The 18,768-nt window shown below is 42.7% G+C and overlaps 1 long non-coding RNA gene across 1 annotated transcript; it reads left to right on the forward strand.

Moving 5' to 3' along the window:
* Positions 1–483: 483 nt before the first annotated feature.
* Positions 484–1,774, forward strand: LOC120659232. Its single transcript, XR_005668943.1, has 2 exons — positions 484–729; positions 1,428–1,774. It is a non-coding gene; the product is annotated as an uncharacterized LOC120659232 (long non-coding RNA).
* Positions 1,775–18,768: the final 16,994 nt, after the last annotated feature.

Here is an 18,768-nt window from a genome sequence, read left to right on the forward strand (position 1 = left end):
GATGCTGCCGGTGGCCGGACTGCACGCGGAGGTGGGGAGACGGGCGGTGTTCGCCAAGCTCAGCGATGGCGGCCGCGCCTCGGGTGAGGTCGTGTCCTCACCTCACCCGCCCTCCTCCTCGCCATCCCCGCCCGGCGCCAAACCATGGGGGCCTGGCCGGAACAGGATCCATCCATGGCAGGCCTAGGTCCGACAGCCTCCTCGGCTTCGTACTGCAAGGCGGCGCTGCAGGGTGCGGGCCGCTCGAGCCAGGCCGGCGCGTGCGTGCCACTCGCCCGCGCCTGAGCCACTCGCCTGCCTGTTCGTGAGCGCATGGGCCTGCTCGCCCCTTCCACGCAAGCCTGAGGCCTGCTCGCCTGCTCGGGTGCCGTCCAGGCAAGTGGATCCCTCTGATTTTTTTTTCCCATTCAATTCAAGCCATTTTACTTCACTTGCACCTCTACTGGAAGCAAAATCTCTCACGATTTCTTCTCAAATGTGCAGTACACGACTGGGATCTATGGTCTTTTCTTGGTCAGAGGTGCAAAGTCAAGTTCCTAGTGCTCAGATCTATTTTTTCTTGCATACTAGTTCATTTTCATTTAGACCCGGAGAGTAAAATGTTTACTTCTTTATGCAGAATTGCAGATCTTTTTCCCCTGACTCTTTCCCTCTCTGATATGTCACCCAGTAGGATTCATTTGTGCTGCTGTGGTAAAGAAATGAAGAAAAACCTTTCCTTAAATCCCTGTATGCATGTTCCTTTCGATTTCATAGTGTATATATCTGATTGGTGATTTTGTTCTCTTTTTACTACGTATTTTGGATGCCACTGATGCCGTGTGAACAAACTGAGCCTATGTTATTTTTCAGTTTTCACTTTTGTAGCATTTCTATAGATGGCTTTTGAAGTAAATAATTTCTCCACTTCTATAGATGCATTTTGAACAATCTGAGCATTTGTTTTGAATAATAGAACCTGAATTTCTATCTACTGCATCTGGTCTATCGCAAAACATTGCTCCACGAACTAGTATATGTTCTCTGGTTAAGTGATTCCATTTACCTGATAGCAGTTATTTACAGATAATTATAGATTGTTTTAGACCTTGTGTTTTTATTGCCACTATCAAATGCACATGCTTTATCTTCGGTCATTGAGATTACTGTCAGATAGTGTTCTTGAACATTGATATATTTTGGATCTATACTTGTAACATGATTACAGCAAGTTTTTTCTGAAACTATAGGTTTATTTGTTGGCTGAGGGATATAACTAGAGCTTTATTTCCTTTTTCTCTTATAAATGAATAAATGAGTTTTATTTGTGAATATGACTAGTGGAGAGTTTATGTTCAAAATTCACCTTAGCAGCTATGTCACTTTGTTTGGACTTAAATTTGATGAGATGACTGAACTAATCATAAGTATTTCTTTTCCCTTGTCAGGTTGCATTACTACCGAGCAAGCTGAGCGTGAAAACCTATGTGATTTATTGTTGGTGTTGCAGGTTTTGTTGGTGCTCTCGAACATTTGCTCATTTGCTTCTGGAATCAAATTGCTACTTGTATCAGGTGCTTGGATTTTTGGTGCTGTAGGTCCTGCTGGTGTGTATTTTAGGTTGTTGTATCTCTTTTCAATGTAAACATGAGATTGTATCTCTTATTTTGGGCTGCTAAAATTTTATATGTATTTTAGGCTGTAATGATCATTCTAGTGTATGGTATGAGAAATTGGATTGAATTCTGGTGTATGGTATGAGAAATTGGATTGAATTGATGAGCTCAATTTTTAATGGGCCAGTTTCGTGGGCTCTGATTTGATAGTGGGTAAAAAAATGGCCCAACTGACTTGCCTAGTTCAAAAATTGGCCTGCTAACCAATGGGCTGTCATTGTGACGTTTGTGACAAATTTTATGACGTTTAATTTCGTCACGGATGATGGGTCTGGGCTTGGATGCATGGGCCTAAGAGTGTTTTATGACGGTAAAAAAACGTCATAGATTGCACTGATCTGTGACGATTTTGAAAAAAACGTCATCCGATTTAATCTGTGACGCTCAATACATGACGCTGCTCGAAAACGTCATGAACAAAATTTTATGACGAATTTTCAACGATCTATGACAAAATTGTTCTGTCATGGAATAAATGGTTTTTTGTAGTGAGAGCAGCCAACAAACGCCATGCATGAAGAAAACAATAAAATAATCCAGCAAGGATGCTAATCAATTCACGTTTGATTGATCTCCACGTGAACACTTCCAACAATGTGAATAATCCCTCCGGATTGTATCTCTTTCTTCTTGCGCAAATTATTAGCTCCACCAAATATTACCTTGCGTGCAATACTTGCAGTACTAGATAGAAAGCCTTTCTTCATAATATTTTGGTTCACATCAAAACAAAATGCACCGACTTTTATAACTGAAAGATTTTTCACATCATTACCGTCTGAATTTTTTGAATTATTGCACTTCTTTTTATCGACACAAGCTGCAATGATTTGAGGAGCCAGGGGCTCATCATGCACTGAAGAGCAAGAGTACATGGTGATGAAGACGGCGTCGGTCAAATCAAGGAGGAAGACGGATGGCAAGCTCGAGTAGATTGCTCGTGCGGCGGGAGCTCGAAAGACTTGAAGACGTCAAAGCTTGGGGGAGGTGGGACACGCGTCGACATCTAGTTGGTTTGGGCCTCAAAACTGAGGGCTCGTTCGGTGCGGTCGGATTGCCGAGGTGGAGGACACGTGGCACCATCGTGAAGTTTGCGTCGAGGCAAAACAAAGTCGTTAAGACGGCGTATCCATCTGATGCTCATATAAAAAGTCGAGCCATCTTACCCTTGCGTGGGTAGTATCCTAGAAATATAGGTAGAGGTATTTTAGTTATTTACTAGGGACCATATATTGTTAGGCATGGCTACTGGCTAGTTGGAGGGCGCTATTGCCATTCTAGTTTTCTTTTTGTCTTCAATATTTTTATTTTCGGATTAGGGTTTATGAAGAATTTTTGTGTGAATGGAGATCCTAACCTCCTTGTGTCCTCCGGATGTTAAGATTGAGTGATTTTCGTGTTCATTCTTTTGTTGTTCGCGTTTTTCTTTTTTCTGCAATTTTCGAAAGTATCTTGGTGCGACTTTCGATAAGCATATTGTACTAGATCTTTTCGTAATTTTTTTATCCGTTAGATATAGCAGTCACGGATCTATGGGTAGAATTTTGTTGGAATTCGTTGCGTTTTGACGAAGTATTTTCTTAATCAAAGATTCGGATTTTTCCCGTTTTCCTCTCCTGCTGTTTCTCTACTCGATATCTACTGCAGCAGAAGCGCGCTGCACTCAGCTCGAGCAGGATTGCGGGCGCAGGCGCGTGCGGCAGCGGCGGTGCGCAGAGGAAGCTCACGGCGCAGCGGTTTTTTCTTTTTTATATTTAAAAAAAAATTAAAATTTCAAAAATATATGTCCGTTTTGAAATATTTCAAAAATATACCCCGGTCGCCCTCCCATAGGGCGACAGGCCCAAGGTGTAATTTTTTTTTCTTCAAATTTGCAACGAAGTCCCTGGAGGAAAAAAAAGGCCCAGTCGCCCGTTGGGGGGGGCGACAGGGGCCTGTCGCCCGTTGGGGGGGCGACAGGGCTTTTTTTTTCCAGGGACCTATTTTGAGCTATTCGTGCGTGTATTCGTCATCATCGTCGGCAAGATCTCGGACGCTAACTCCTACCGCACGTAACTTGTCCTTCATTAAATCACGGGAAAAAATCGCAAGAACTTCACTTATTTCACGAGCATTATGGAACCCACAAACATAATAAGTTCACATCAATAATATCTATAGAAACAAATGACAAGTAACCTACCACAATCATAAACATCGGATACAAATAAGCGGTCCACAGCTATCTCATTACAAATAAACATCAGATACATCTAACCACCCCTAGGGCGTCGGACCCTCTTAGCCCTCTGCTGGACACGGACATGTCCCTCGGAGTAGGTGAGAACATCCGGAGACCTCACCTGTCGCTCAGGACGCGCAAGGGGCTGCGGTGTCTGCTGCTGAGAGATCCCAAATGGTGCTCCTCCTAGCTGTGAATACCCCAAGACATCGGGGTCACCTTGCGCGGCAGGCTCTTCTGGACTCAAGCTGTCGAAGTCGTCTAAGGTGAAGGTCTCGTTATCTGGTCGAAAAGAGCAAGAAGAAGGTCCGGCGCACGCATCGGGGTAGAATCCTACGCAAAAAATGTGGATGTTAGCGTACGCTCGTATATTTTGTCATGCCATGTAGAAACCGAAATACGAAACATAAACTAACATGTGTAGGCCGGTATCTGTGGCCCCGGTACCATCCCTGGATACGGTCCGCCAACTGGTGCTGTCCCTCTAAACATTCCAGTATGGCCGAACGCAGTAGCTGGATCGTATTCTGTATGTGATATTAGTAAATATGTAGGAACACTTGATGCAATTTTAAAGAGATATGTACGTTACCTGCACTTGGGAAAAACTGCGACGTCGGCCCGTGCATGGTCGACGGACACGGGAACGACGACGAGGCCTGAGACGACCCGTGGCTGTCTTCGTACTGCACACGGCTTCCGAAGTTGTGCGCTACCTGACGCAACTGATCACGCTGCCTCGACCATGCTTCTGTCTGCTCAAACTGGGTCATTGGGGATCCGGCACGTACCCTCGTCAAGTAAGTCGAGCAGTCCGTCTCCATCATGTTGCAAAGACGAAGCTGCATCAATTAAGTAAAAGTACAGTTACAAACACATGAATTATCTTATGAATATGATTATATATATATATATGCAAATATGATCAAGAGACTCACCGCGCCAGCTAGTGCCTCCACGTGGTGCCGGCCATAGCCATCCTGAGGCCTCGCCTGGTGTGGCTGCGGGTGAGTGTCAACAAAAACCAGACGAGCCCGAGTCCGGGGTCAGTACCAGGTGAGGTAAGCCCTAAAGGAGCTGTCTGTGTGCGGTCCTGTTGGATGGACCAAGAGCTCGTCTGCCTGTTCCCATTGGTCCACCCACGGCTGGATCTTGGTGAGCCAATCATCAGAGGACGGCAAGCCACTCCTTGACAACCTACAAAGTGGACCACGAAGAATCATTAGATTCGACACGAATGTATGAGCCAAGTTCATTCATAATTACCTGTGGTCCTAGCGACTGACACGCTCCAACGCGGTGGGCACCGGAAACTCCTGGCGCTGCCCAAACTGTCTCCTGACTCTCCAGGGGCAATATGCCTCAACCGCGATGTCATAAACCAGGACGGCGGAAGTAAACCACAGGCTCGCATTCGTGGAGCAGTGCGAAGACAGGCCTGCTGGTGCCTCGTATGTGCCGAACCGCATCTCGAACACCCTTTGTTTAGCCCGCCATGCCTTCAAATAACTGATGGTGTACTGGTAAGTATGCTCAATGTGTCGAACAATCATTTTTGGCTCATAATTTAGGTTGTCCATAATAAACCCATACATTTGCTTTGCAACAAAGTCGCATGATATATTGCGATGCGAGGGAAGAACTTCTGACAGCAAACAAGTGTGCTCTGTGACAATGGAACATTTCCAGTTTGACTTCCATTTTCCCTTGAATGCATGTACTCGCCATGGACATCCAGCATTCACACACTTCACCTCATATTCTTTACTGCCAGACTTTACGACTCTGAATTCTCGTTTCAATGAGATTGCCCATAGTCTCACAGCATCTTTTACGGCTTCAATGTTTGGATATGTTGCACCTTGCACTACCTCATTCCCTCTGTACTCCCACTCCTGATTTCGTACATCTTCTGTGACATGACTGCCAAAACCATGCTCTTTCCACTCTTTTGGCAATGAGTACTGCTCGTCATCAGATGAGTCCTCATATTCTTCCATCTCTATTGCGGTTTGGTCTTCTGCCTCCATCTCGTCCACAATGCTATGTATCCTCTCTCCCTCATCAGCAAGACCCTGTGGTCCCATGTTTTGGTTCTCTGTCTCTTCTGACTCATCTTGCTCAACATAATTGGTCTCTCTTCGAATACTCGGAGTTCCTTGATCTGCACAATGTTGTATTTCATTTTGTGTCTTCTCCCAGATTTGAACAAGAATGGCCAGAGGCCACCCACGCTCTAGAGCTGCTTGCATGTACTTCTGCCAGTCATCAGTGCTGTGTATCATCATCAATTCCCATAATTCACTTTCTACCTCCCAATTAACAAGAGACTGGACAGTGATCACATGTGTCAACGGATCAACACGGAACCCACGCTGCAGCCACTTACATATGGAACCAAAACTCCTTTCCAGAGGTTTATCTATGCCGCTAGATGTGCACTTAAAGGCAGAAAGATCTACTCCATTTGGTCCATACATAACATTGTATTCACCATAAAATACTTGAAACTGCATCTTGCTCGACATATCTGTATATCACATAATACTTATCGAGTTATACTCTTTACTTCACTACCTTATTCAATAATACGTAAAAACTAAGTATGAAATTCAACTACAATGTATAAGTATTCATAACTACGTGATGACACTCAAATTCTATACTGCATATGCAAAATTCTATTCTAAATCATAATTAATTTATAAACACGTCTCTAATAGTACTGCAATTGTAATAATAAATGCGTAGTACTAATTTTCTAAACTAATTTACTACTACGTAACTACAAACTAAAGTATCATTGAACTTCTACTTAAATGGTTCTACTATAGCACTAATTAAATTAAATTACTCATATTAAAATACGTAGTACTTAAATATAACAATATTTAAACTAAATGTACTAACCTGCAGATCACAAGTGCTGAATCCGGCAGGGCTTCGCCGCTTTCCTTCTCCTCACTCCTCTCTTTTTTTCTGGATTTTTGGTGGAATTTTTGGGATCAAATGAGGAGGGAAGGGGAGGGCTGGACCTTTTATAGGGGGTACCCCCGGTCGCCCGGGGGGGGGGGGGGGGGCGATAGGCCCCCTGCCGCCCCCGTGGGCCGGGCCCAGAGGCGGTCGCCCGTGGGCTGGGCGACAGGCCCCTGTGCCCCCCCCCAACGGGCGACTGGCCCTTTTTTTTTCTCCAGGGACTTCGTTGCAAATTTTTTAAAAAAAATTACACTTTGGGCCTGTCGCCCTATGGGAGGGCGACCGGGGTATATTTTTGAAATATTTCAAAACGGACATATATTTTTGAAATTTTAATTTTTTTAAATATAAAAAAGAAAAAACCGCCACGGCGCAGCGGTCGCGCTCAGCAGGCCGGAGCAGCGTGCTCGGCCCAGATCGGCCCAAGGCGCGTGCGAGCAGCCAGCAGGCTGGCAACTCGGCACAGCCCAGCAAGGCGCGAGCGGCCCAAGGGCAGCAGCAGTGTTGCGTGCGGCCTGCAAGCTAGCTGCCTAGCAGCAGCAGCAGCAGAGTAGCAGGCACGGAGGTCCTTTTTACCTTCCTGAACTATGGATGAATTCGCGTTTCCTCTCTAGACCACAATACCATCTGTTTTGACTCCTCGAACTCACAATACCAGACATATCACCTCCTTGACTGGTTTCTTCAAGTGGTTTTCCTCTTTTTCTTTTATATTTATTTTGGTAGAATCTTTAAAAAAATCATAGTAAATCATACAAAATTATAAAATAAAAAAAATCCAATTTGTTGGACTCTATATGACTAGACCTATGTACTGAGCATATGATATGGTATACTTTAGTACAAATTTTTTTCTGTAGCTTTAAATATATACTTATCTGTAATTAATTCAGAGCTAAAGTTTGTGCGGTCCAATTATGGTGAAAATTTTATGGTATGCTAATTATTACATTCTTGAGCTGTAATAAAAATTTCAAACTCATTGTATCATGCATGTTTGAGTTATAGATTTGCCTAGGTAAACACTTGAAAAATTTTAGTAAATAACAAACAACTCATAAAATGAAAATTCTATTTTTTAGATTCCCCATGAACAGATCTATGCAATGAACATATTGTATGGTATAATTTAGTAAAAAGTTTTTATTGTAGATTTATATATATATATATACTTTTTGTAATTAACTCATAGCCACAATTTTCATGGTAGAATTACTGTGAATTTTTTATTGTGGACTAATCATTACATGCTTGATCTACAATAAGAATTTCATTCTCATTGGTTTATGCATGCCTGAGTTATAGATTTATCTAGGTTTATCAATATAACCCAAGCATGCATGATCTAATGAGCATAAAATTTTTATTACATATCAAGAATGTAATGGTTAGACCGCCATAAAATTTTCACCATAATTGGACCACACAACTGTAGCTATGAATTCATTACATAAAAGTATATATCTAAATCTAGAGAAAAAATTTTGTACTAAAATATGTTATATAATATATTCACTGCATAGATCTAGTAACGTGGAGTCCAACAAAATTTGATTTTCTATTTTATGATTTTTATAAGATTTACTATAATTTTTTAAATATTTAGTCAAAATAAATATAAAAGAAAAAAAGGAAAACCACTTAGAGAAACTAGTTAAGGAGGTAAAATATCCGGTATTGCGAGTTCGAGGAGTCCAGACGGATGGTTTTGTGGTTTAAGGAGGAAACACGAACTCTCGTCCTATAGTCCAAGGAGGTAAAAAGGACTTTTTCCCACGCAAGTGGCTCATGGCCCATGCACAAGGAGCAAGTGGCACAGTAAGTATCTCTTGCTCTTTTTATTTTCTTCTCACATGCTTTTACTTCATGCTCTAATTTATTAGTATTTGTTGTTTCTTTCTAATACTTGTTAATTTGCACTCAAGCTTTGCTAATCATTGTTAAATCATCGCATGCTTGGTTTAGTGAAGCTTTTGTGATAGAGTTGCTCGAGTAGATTGCCTTGAGTTTGCTTCCGCTTGTTCTCGAGTTTTCGGTGTTTTGATTAGTCTTTGCTTTCGCTTTGCGTCGAGCTTTTCCTAACCGTTCCTAGGGTAAGCTCGTCACGAGTTGATTTGTGTGGCCTTGGCGGTTAGAAGAGAGGTGTATCAGGTTGAATTCGAAACATAGACCTTATTTTTATGAAGAATTCTAATAGCCCCATTCAACCGGTCCCACAATTTGTCCAACACCTCTGCATTGTAGCAGTGTATCTGCACAAGTCTACAACAAATGGCTGTTCCACTTCACTTTGTATTAGTAGCCATTTAGACAAATAGTTAGAATAATGCATTCCGCATAAAAACTAATTCTAAGCGTTAGATATATTCACTGGTATTCGGTCCTAAATCCTAAATGTTACAGCAAAATTTGATGGCTTTCACCCGCTGTGACAGCAGCTGTTCATCTCTCAACCTCATCAATGGGCACTGGTTTGGTTTGGCAGTTTGGCATGGTACCCTTGCTTTTTTTTGAAAAGGGAAATTTTATTGATTTCAAGCACAATACATCAAGGTGATACACCGTCTTGAAAATTTCCCGACCTTTGCCTAACCGACATACAACCTAAAAGAGTTTGACATAGAACCTTCGACACTAATGACTGTCAATCCTAAGACTAAACCGCCACCCATGTGCCCGAGCAAAAAAATCCTTTGCCACCTATTCCAAAAAAATGAGATGCCGCTACAAGCTTGTCCTGCAAAGTATGCTTCTAAAGGATAGCCTATGTACGGAGCCAGTGCGTGGTTGAGTAAATAACCTTCAAAAAGGAAGATTTTTTGTTATCGAACACCACAACATTTCTGCATAGCCAAACAGACCAACATAAGGCTGCCGCGCCCAGAAGTACTAGCGGCTTAAATTCTTTAGGAATTCTATTGAGCCAGCTCCCAAACATACTAGGCATATTGTGAGGTTTTGGTATGTCCCAGGCCGCATAGACCGAAGCCCATACCATTCTCGTGAATCGACAGTCAAAAAATAGATATTGTATCGTTTCATTTTCATGACAGAAACAACACTGTTGGTTCCCCTGCCAATTTCATTTTGCAAGATTATGTTTTGTAAGAATAACACCTTGTCTAAGATACCAGAGCAAAAATTTTATCTTGAGTTGGGTTTTTAATTTCCATATTCTCTTATTTAGGTTAGGAGTGTTCTGATTGATTAATCCCAGATAATGTGATTTTACCGAAAAGTCACATGTCTGGTCTAAGTTCCATTTGAAGCCATCCCTTTGTTGGCTTAGAACGATAGTTGATAGACGTGAGACAAGATTGTTCCACACCAACTTATTGCCAATTAGATCTCTACGCCAGGAGAGATTCGGTATATGTGTACTTATTACGTCAGCCACCGTATCCTGCTTGTGGGTATTGATCCCGTAAAGGACTATTTTCTAACCAAGTGTCTTCCCAGAATCTTACTTTGAGACCCATCATTTATTATGAAAGTTCCAAATCTTAAAAAATCACGTTTTTACCTTCATCAGGCTCCACCAGAAATGTGAATCTCCGCTCTTCCATTGGACCAGTACCAAAGGTTTAGATCCTAGGTATTTATTACGTAAGATCTGCTGCCATGTACCATCTGTTGTTAACAGACGGTATAGCCACTTACTGAGCAAAGCTATGTTTTTTAATTCCAAATTGTGAATCCCTAGGCCCCATTGATCCTTTGGTTGGCACAGGATGTCCCACCTTGCTAGCTGATACTTTCTTTTATGTTCGTCACTTTGCCAAAAAAATCTGGATCGAAAATAGTCCAACTTTTTACGAACCCCTTTTGGGATTTCGAAGAAGGACATCATGTACATGGGCAAGTTGCTAAGAACAGAATTAATGAGTGTTAAACGACCTCCAATTTAAAGATGTTTACCTTTCCAACTACTAAGGTATTTTTTCAAACCATTCTTGGATCTTCAGCCAATCGCTATTAGACAATTTCCTATAATAAATCGGAATACCTAAGTATCCAATTGGAAAAGAACCTGGGTTACAGCCAAACAGTTCCATGTACTAACTTTCGTAATTCCTCGCTTCTCCAAAGCAGAAGATTTCACTCTTATGGAAATTAATTTTTAGGCCCGATAGCTACTCAAAAGCACAAAGAATAGTCTTCATGATATGAGCATGCTCTAGGTTATGGTCCATAAAGAGGATTGTATTATCAGCATATTGTAGTATAGATAGCCCATCATCTACCAAATGAGGCACCACACCACTCAGCAAACCCACTGATTTTTGCTCTCTTAATGAAAAGAGTGAGCATATCGGCTACTATATTGAAAAGGATGGGTGAGAGTGGGTCACCTTGCCTAAGTCCTTTCTTTGTTTGAAAATATGGACCCACCTCATCATCGACGTTTATTGCTACACTTCCACCTGAGATGAAAGACTTAATCCACTCAATCCACTTGTGAAAAAAGGCTTTCAACCGAAGCGTCTGAATCAGGAAATTCCACCTAACTTTATCGTAGGCCTTTTCGAAATCTATTTTGAAGATTACCCCACTTTGAATCTTGCGATGTAATTCGTGAATCGTCTCATGCAAGATCACAACTCCTTCTAAAATGTTTCGACCGCGCATAAAAGCCGTCTGTGAAGGGATAATTATGTTATCTAGGACTGAGTTGACTCGAATTGTCGCCACTTTCGTGAAAATTTTGAAACTCACATTCAGGAGGCAGATTGGCCTATATTGTTGAATTTTGTTGGCTTCTTGTGTTTTTGGCAATAACGTAATGACACCAAAATTTAGGCTGAATAGAGGAATATCACCGTTATGCAGATCATGGAACATTTGCATGAGGTCTCCTTTGATGACGTCCCAAAACTGCTGATAGAATTCAGCTGGGAAGCTGTCTGGACCTGGTGCTTTTGTTATGATCCATATCAAAGATTGCATCCCGAATCTCCTTTTCAGTGAAAGGGGCTATGAGGAATGCATTTTTCTAGTGGACTGACTTGAGGAATATCATCCGTCCTATCGCCTAGAGTAAAATTATTCTCTTCGGGAGGACCGAATAATTCTTTGTAAAATTGGGTGATGTAACCTTTTAGGTTATGCTGACCCTCAATTTACCCGCCCTCATGTTCTAGGGAAAAGATATGTTTCTTACGATGTTTGCCATTTGCAACCGTCTGAAAGTATCAAGTATTATTATCCCCCAAAAGAACATCAGTCACTTTGGCACGTTGATAATACTTGAGTTCCTCCTCTCGCAGGAGTTTTATCAAGTCACCCCAGGCGGATTCCAGTTGATTCCTCTCCTCGTTCGTGAGTGTTCTAGTTTCAGCTTGGGTGTCAAGGTTCATTACTATCGATTGGACGTTTTTCTTTTGTGTTTTATACACCCCATGGTGATGACGAGCCCACCCCCGCAAGTGCTTTCTAAGTGCCCCCAATTTTCTATTCCAGTGTTGCACTGAATTTTGTCCGCTAACCGGTTTATTCCAAATTTCTGTGACTCGCTCTCTAAAATCCTCATGGGATAACCAACTGAATTCTAGTTTGAATTGCTTTGGATGTCCCAAATAGGATGGGTCACCTGTTTCCAAAAGTAACGGGGTATGATCTGAGACGCCTTTGTCCAACGCATGCACCGTTACCATCAGTTATTTGAATTCCCATTCAGTTGTCATTAGAACTCTATCCAGCTTCTCATATGTTGGATCCGGTAGAGAGTTTGCAAAGGTGTCCTACCTCTGTGTCAAATCTATCTCCCGAAGATCAAAACTATCAATGACAGCATTGAACAAGAACGGCCAGCGAGGGTTAAAGTTATCTTTATTCTTTTCCTTACTATGCCTCATGATGTTAAAATCACCCCTGATTAAGGTGGGCAACAAATTCTTTTGACACGTATGAACGAGTTCCGAGATACCCTTCCTCGTGTGGTCACTAAGAAACATCTAGAGAGTCAAGAGATGTACCCTTTCTCATCTGGTGCTGGTATTTGTTGACTATTACATTGGACCGGCCTTTCGCATCTAGAACAGATATTGGGTTCTTAATAAGTTCTAGGTCAGTCTTCTCTCAGATACATCTCACTGTTCAGTCTCGTCTCAATGTATTTCAGATGGCGTAAATCAATCTGCTGGATACAATTTGAATTTTCTTTTTCTTGTTACTTTCAAGGAACATCTGCTACTCTGGACAGGTCCTAACTGCAAGTGCCAGGATACACAGGAAGTTGGAGGCCATATATTGGAAACATCAAATGTCGTAATTGAAGACTGGAGAAGAGAGGAGATTGTGCTTTCTCGTTATGTGAAAACTGAATGGCTAGTTGATTTTGATCATGACCTTAAACAGGAGAGTAACTAATGTAAGTGTACAAGTGCAAATTGCTGGGCAACTTTAATTTGCAAAGAAACTACAAAGGCGGCGATGGCTCTGGCTCACTTAGAAACGGCTGGAGACATGTGGTACCTGGTACGAATACAGAGAATACTTGGGTAAGTTGGACTGAATGATTTCACATGGTTGTAGCAAAATCTGTACTCGATTTTGTTATCTTTGTGGTTCATGTAAAAACTAGAGATGCCAAGAGGAAGCGCTCTCTAAGAATGGGATATCATTTTCTATGTTCTATCATTGTCAGGCTGCGTACACAGAAGCATGCTTGAATACAGAGAACCCTTAAGTAAATTTACAGACAATACTTTTCGAAGTGCTAAGTATGGTGTAATTTTCTAAAGAATGTTACAAACTCCGCTGAAGAATTTCCATAAGGGAGAATGATTGGATTGAGTCCGCTAGAGTGTGCATTGTTTGACTTCTCTACTGAATTTTCATTTTTATAAATCTGTTTGCTCCATTGCTGATGGGTACCAAGAAAAATGATTAACCTCGTAGTTGGGCATGCTGAGATTAGGTTTTCGATAAAGTGTGCGTGAAAATCCCAATTAAGCTGGAGGATTCCAAATAAATAGGGAAAATGTTCACATAAGTTTTCAGGGAAAAAACTATTTGACAAAGAAACAGGTTGCATATGACAGTATTGTGCCCATGGCTACTAAGGATGATAGACTAAGATTCGCCCACATGGTGAACTAGATTGTGCCTGTGGTCGGGGGAGGTTGCTACAGATGGTGATGAAGGATAGGCGCAAAGCAGAGTCGTTGAGCTTGAGACATTACTTCCTCATGATGCCCTCCTTATGACCCTTGCTGCTTGCTATTTCTACAGCCTGGAAATCCCCATATTATTTTCTCGACAAAGGGAAGACGACAATAAAGTTGGAGGATTCTAATAAATTAGTATTCTGTTAAACTTTGCATGTATCATGCATTTTGTGATGAGTTGCACAAAATATCATAATCACCACTTTGTAGATGGTCCTCGACCCCATATGGCAATGCTCCGAAAGTGAGGCATATGAACCAAGCGACAAACTTTTGGCGAGAAATACTATCGCAACACACTAAGAAGGTGGCAAAAAGAGTATGAGACACCAATTGTTCGGTCACAAGTAAACAATGGCCTAAACAGTGCACGACACACTGAACTCCTAGGAGCGGATCCCCGGTGGGGCCCCCCAACCCCAAAAAAGCCACCTAGATGAGGAGAAAGAAGCAAAGGAGGAGGAAGAGGAGGGAAGGAGAAATACCCCCCCCCCCTCTCAGTTTGAACTCTTGGATCCACCACCGCGAACTCATGACGTGGTGTGTTCAAAGCTGAACTTGTGACGCTCGAACTTGTGATGTGGCAGCGTTTGCCATCCAAACATGCATGTCCTTTTAAGTAGAAATGACTTGTGACGCACGGTTTGAGCACAAGCACAACGTGAAACATTTTGGTAAGAAATACAACTGCAAAGCACTACGAACGTATATGCATATGCCTATGTACGCATGTCACACCAAAGCAATTTTGGATCACAAAGCAAACAGCAGCCTAAATTGTGTACAGCACACCAAATTTGTGGCGTGGTAATCTTGGATAGATGCCATCTGATGCCTCCTTAAAAAGCAGAGACGTGCATTGAGTCCAAGGATCCCCACTCACTAAGTGGCGGCGTGGCCCATTGCTCTCTCCCCTCACTCCCTACAACACACCTACTCCGGCCAAATATCCGATCTGCAGTAAGCAGTATGGTAGAGGCGCTGATGGATGAACTCATGGAGCTGATCCTCCTCCGCATCCGGCCGGATGACCCTACTGGTCTTGTCTGCACTGCCCTTGTCTGCAAGTGTTGGTGCCACATCATCTCTAACTCCGGCTTCCACCACCGATTTCTTTAAGTTCCAAATCATTGACAAACTGTCAAAACTGACCCATCATTGCTTGATTGATATTGCTCTCATCCTCAGAGCAATAAATCATATTGGAATCTCCTGCTACCATCCAAGGACCCGGGTACCATGCCCGTACCTCACGAAGATCCTCCAGGAAAGGGATCTTATCAACATCATGTTGAGGGCCATATACTCTTGTGAGCCACCATGGGGAATCATCCTTACTTCTGAGAAGAATAGATACTGAATAACGGTTGATACGATGATGGTCAACTGAGAAAGATACCTCCTGCCATGCGATCAAAATACCACCCCTAGTTTTGTTGATGCAAAAATCCTGCAGAACAGATCTCTGCGCTCCACGTACACTAGGACCGGGAAGATCTGCTTCGCTCCATCATACCAAACCCAACAGACACGCGTGTCGTGCGCTAGGCGTGCCAGTTAGTTTGACCATTCAACTGACAAGAAGGGTTGATCCTCTTGAGGTCAAAGGTGATTGGCCGATCAGGCCGATATGACCCTGGCACCAGGCAATGATGATGTACCTGAATAAAACATGATAAATAAGTAATTGGCCATGAGGTCGAATACAGCATCTTGATTTGCATGAGTAGTTCATCGGCTATTCAATCCAGATCTATACGATTCAAGACAACATAGCCCAAAAGCTATCGGCTAGAAAGCCGATAGGGAACAAAGCGACGTTGAGCTCCGGACTCACTATGAATAGAACCAAAAACCAACAAAGCTTCAACTAACATTACCACCAGTATTTTCTAGATGAAATGACAGCGATGCCCCCGAAAGTTACAATATAGAAATACTACTAGCAAGAGATTAATTTAGACTCCGCCAGTCGACAGATCTACCCACAATAGGACTTGATTCCAACGGCACAGGATAGATAACCAAGATTAAGGTGCAACAGGCCATGAAATAATCTATCATCTATTTCAACAGAATAAAAGCTGATCGAAGCAATCTGAATAGCAAGACGATAGATTAAAGGAAGATCAGCCGATGCAAACTTAATCAAGGTTAGGGTAAGTGTAATTCTACCACATTTAGCAAGAGATCAAATTAATGCAGCCTTACGAAATATGATGAGAATCGATAACCGGTGAATACCACAGATCGATACAAAAGCGATGTGCCATCGGTTGAAGATCCAAGGTACTCGAGAACTAGTGGATAAGAACCAGATTCAACAACAGCGATGCGCCAGGAAGTTGAAATCTGGGATATTGTCACACCCGGTTTTACGGATAAAACCGAATGCATAGCTATATGTATGCCAGGATCAAGTTCCATACATATAGAGATATTAAAAGTGAATAATCAGTAACAGTATCACGAAAAAGAGAAATATGACAATTAAAAACACTATCAGAGTTATATAGCTTATCCTAGAAACGAAGGCTTCAAACTTCACGGGCAAACGACTGGGGGTTACGTACGCCTAGAATTCAGCATCATCTTCAAAAGACTTCACAGCAACTTCCTCTTCTGAGCAGCAGTAAGCAAGGGTGAGTACACTTATGGTTGGTACTCAGCAAGGCCACAAGAAATAACTAGAATGTGATTTCAATCCATCTTTAAGTTAAATTAATCATGTGAGGGTCCAAGCCGCTCTTGACCGTGAGCACGGCAGATATATCAGTTTTACACTCTGCAGGGGTTGTGCACTTTCACCACAATTCACGTAAAAGTTCCGAAGAACTCCGAACCCAACCACGCATGTGCTAGTTAGGCACAATACCACACTTCTTGAGGTGTGATTGCATAGGTGTTGGTATTTCTTAACTCTTACAGAAAGTCCGCAAGCACACGGAAATACCGTTGTAGCACTTCACCCGGGAGTATTCAGAGTATTGTATTTTCCACGAGGAACGGGTGTGTAACTGTCTTCTATCTAGATTACCTCGAAGAAGATAAGAGATAAAGAGACCTTAGGGTAGTGTGATTCTAATCTATGGATAGGTTCAAACGAAGATACATTAATGTTTCCACTCGCTCACTTCAGGCACCGGTTTGACCCTGGTCTGCCAAGGAATATCCGGTATCGCTCTATGTCGTACCCAGGCGGGGGGGGGGGGAGTGCACTAACCACACAGACTGTCTCCGTAGCGGATGGACAGGGCTGTCACCACTTGCCGTCTACCCCACAATACCAGCTGAGTACGAGACAAACAAAGGTAATCTAAGGCCCAGACACCATGCCTATGCCTTCGACTACTACTCTAGAGTTGCGCAGGGTTATCCTGTCCTTATCAGGGGCTCTCTTCTAGAGTATCCGCTACGAGAATGGACGATGAACCCGCGAACGAATGAGAACAGAAGAATAACTTTACTAGAACTCACCGAATAGAAGAACCCGGATATGTACTCCAAATGTACCGATCCGTAGAGGTACAAAGCCGAAGAGATGCCGACAAGTCCGGCTCTTCTCCACACTCCTTCCTCACACACTCCCTAGGCTAATGATACAAAGTGGTGGAGCATCTCTACTCTTCTCCTTCACATATGAAATGGTGTGTGTTGTGAGAGGTGGAAGGAGCCCCCTTTTATAGTCTTCAGGGTTGGTTCCCGCCAAAAGCATATATGGAAGGTGATTAGGAGGAGTAGGGGGCACGCCACGTCGAAGTGCACCTGGACGGGAGGCCGGCCAGGTTCGGCCGACCCAGGGGGTTGGCCGGCCCCACCTGGTCGCCTCTCGTCCTTATCTTCCTCGGGGAGTCTGATCTGTGGGCCCATGTCAAGATCCTGTGGTGCATTTGCCTTGGTTCCCCCATTTGTTCTGACATGTGGGCCCTCCTTGTAAGTGACACATTTCAGTGTGGATCTTTGGTGCATTTTTCCTCGTGTTCACTTGTGTTTTCCCTCTTTTACAGATGTGGGTGCCTGCAAATGACAATTCACCAAAACTCATGGAAATGGTTAGTTGTAAGCCCTATATCTACGTTTAGTGATTATTTCCGGTGAAAAGCTGCAAGAGTTGACGGTCGAAAATGACACTTCAGGACCGTCAACAATAGAGACGCTACGAGGCCTTTACAAAGATTCCCTAACAAATGACAATCCGCTAAGGTTTCAAGTCAAAGTAGAGCATAACCCTCCCTAATGGTCAGCTCCTTAGCAAAGGCCGCTACCCCAAGAGGACTGGGCTATACCCCATCAATGCATCCCCTCTTGCCCTTTCGGTAAGACTGTCACAAGCTAGAGTCTCTAATTAATCAGCTAAGACCAGAGCCATATAGTAATGTGGTTGTACTGTTTTCTTGGGTGGTTCTCCATGTTCCAATTAAAACATATGATCTTGTAAATAAGCATAGACAAAATTATGGTTAGGGTCACTTGCCTTTCACCAACGAAAAGCTACTCTTACTGCTCTTCAGCTCTTGGTCACTTGGAATTCTTGATTCTTCAAGCTTCAAACAACAATCCTTCTACTCGAAGCAAACATCGGCCAACCATACAAATCAAACAAGAAGTACAACTAAGAACAATACACCAAAACAAAATAAAGAAAGGATTTGAAAGATAGGGCTTGTTGTTACGGTTACGAGAACGCAAGAAACGCAGAAAACGAAGCTACGGTTGAAAGGAAACAGCTATCGGAAGATTTGTGTTA

The sequence above is a fragment of the Panicum virgatum genome, chromosome 2N, assembly GCF_016808335.1.
Source record: "Panicum virgatum strain AP13 chromosome 2N, P.virgatum_v5, whole genome shotgun sequence".
Lineage (NCBI taxonomy): Eukaryota > Viridiplantae > Streptophyta > Magnoliopsida > Poales > Poaceae > Panicum > Panicum virgatum.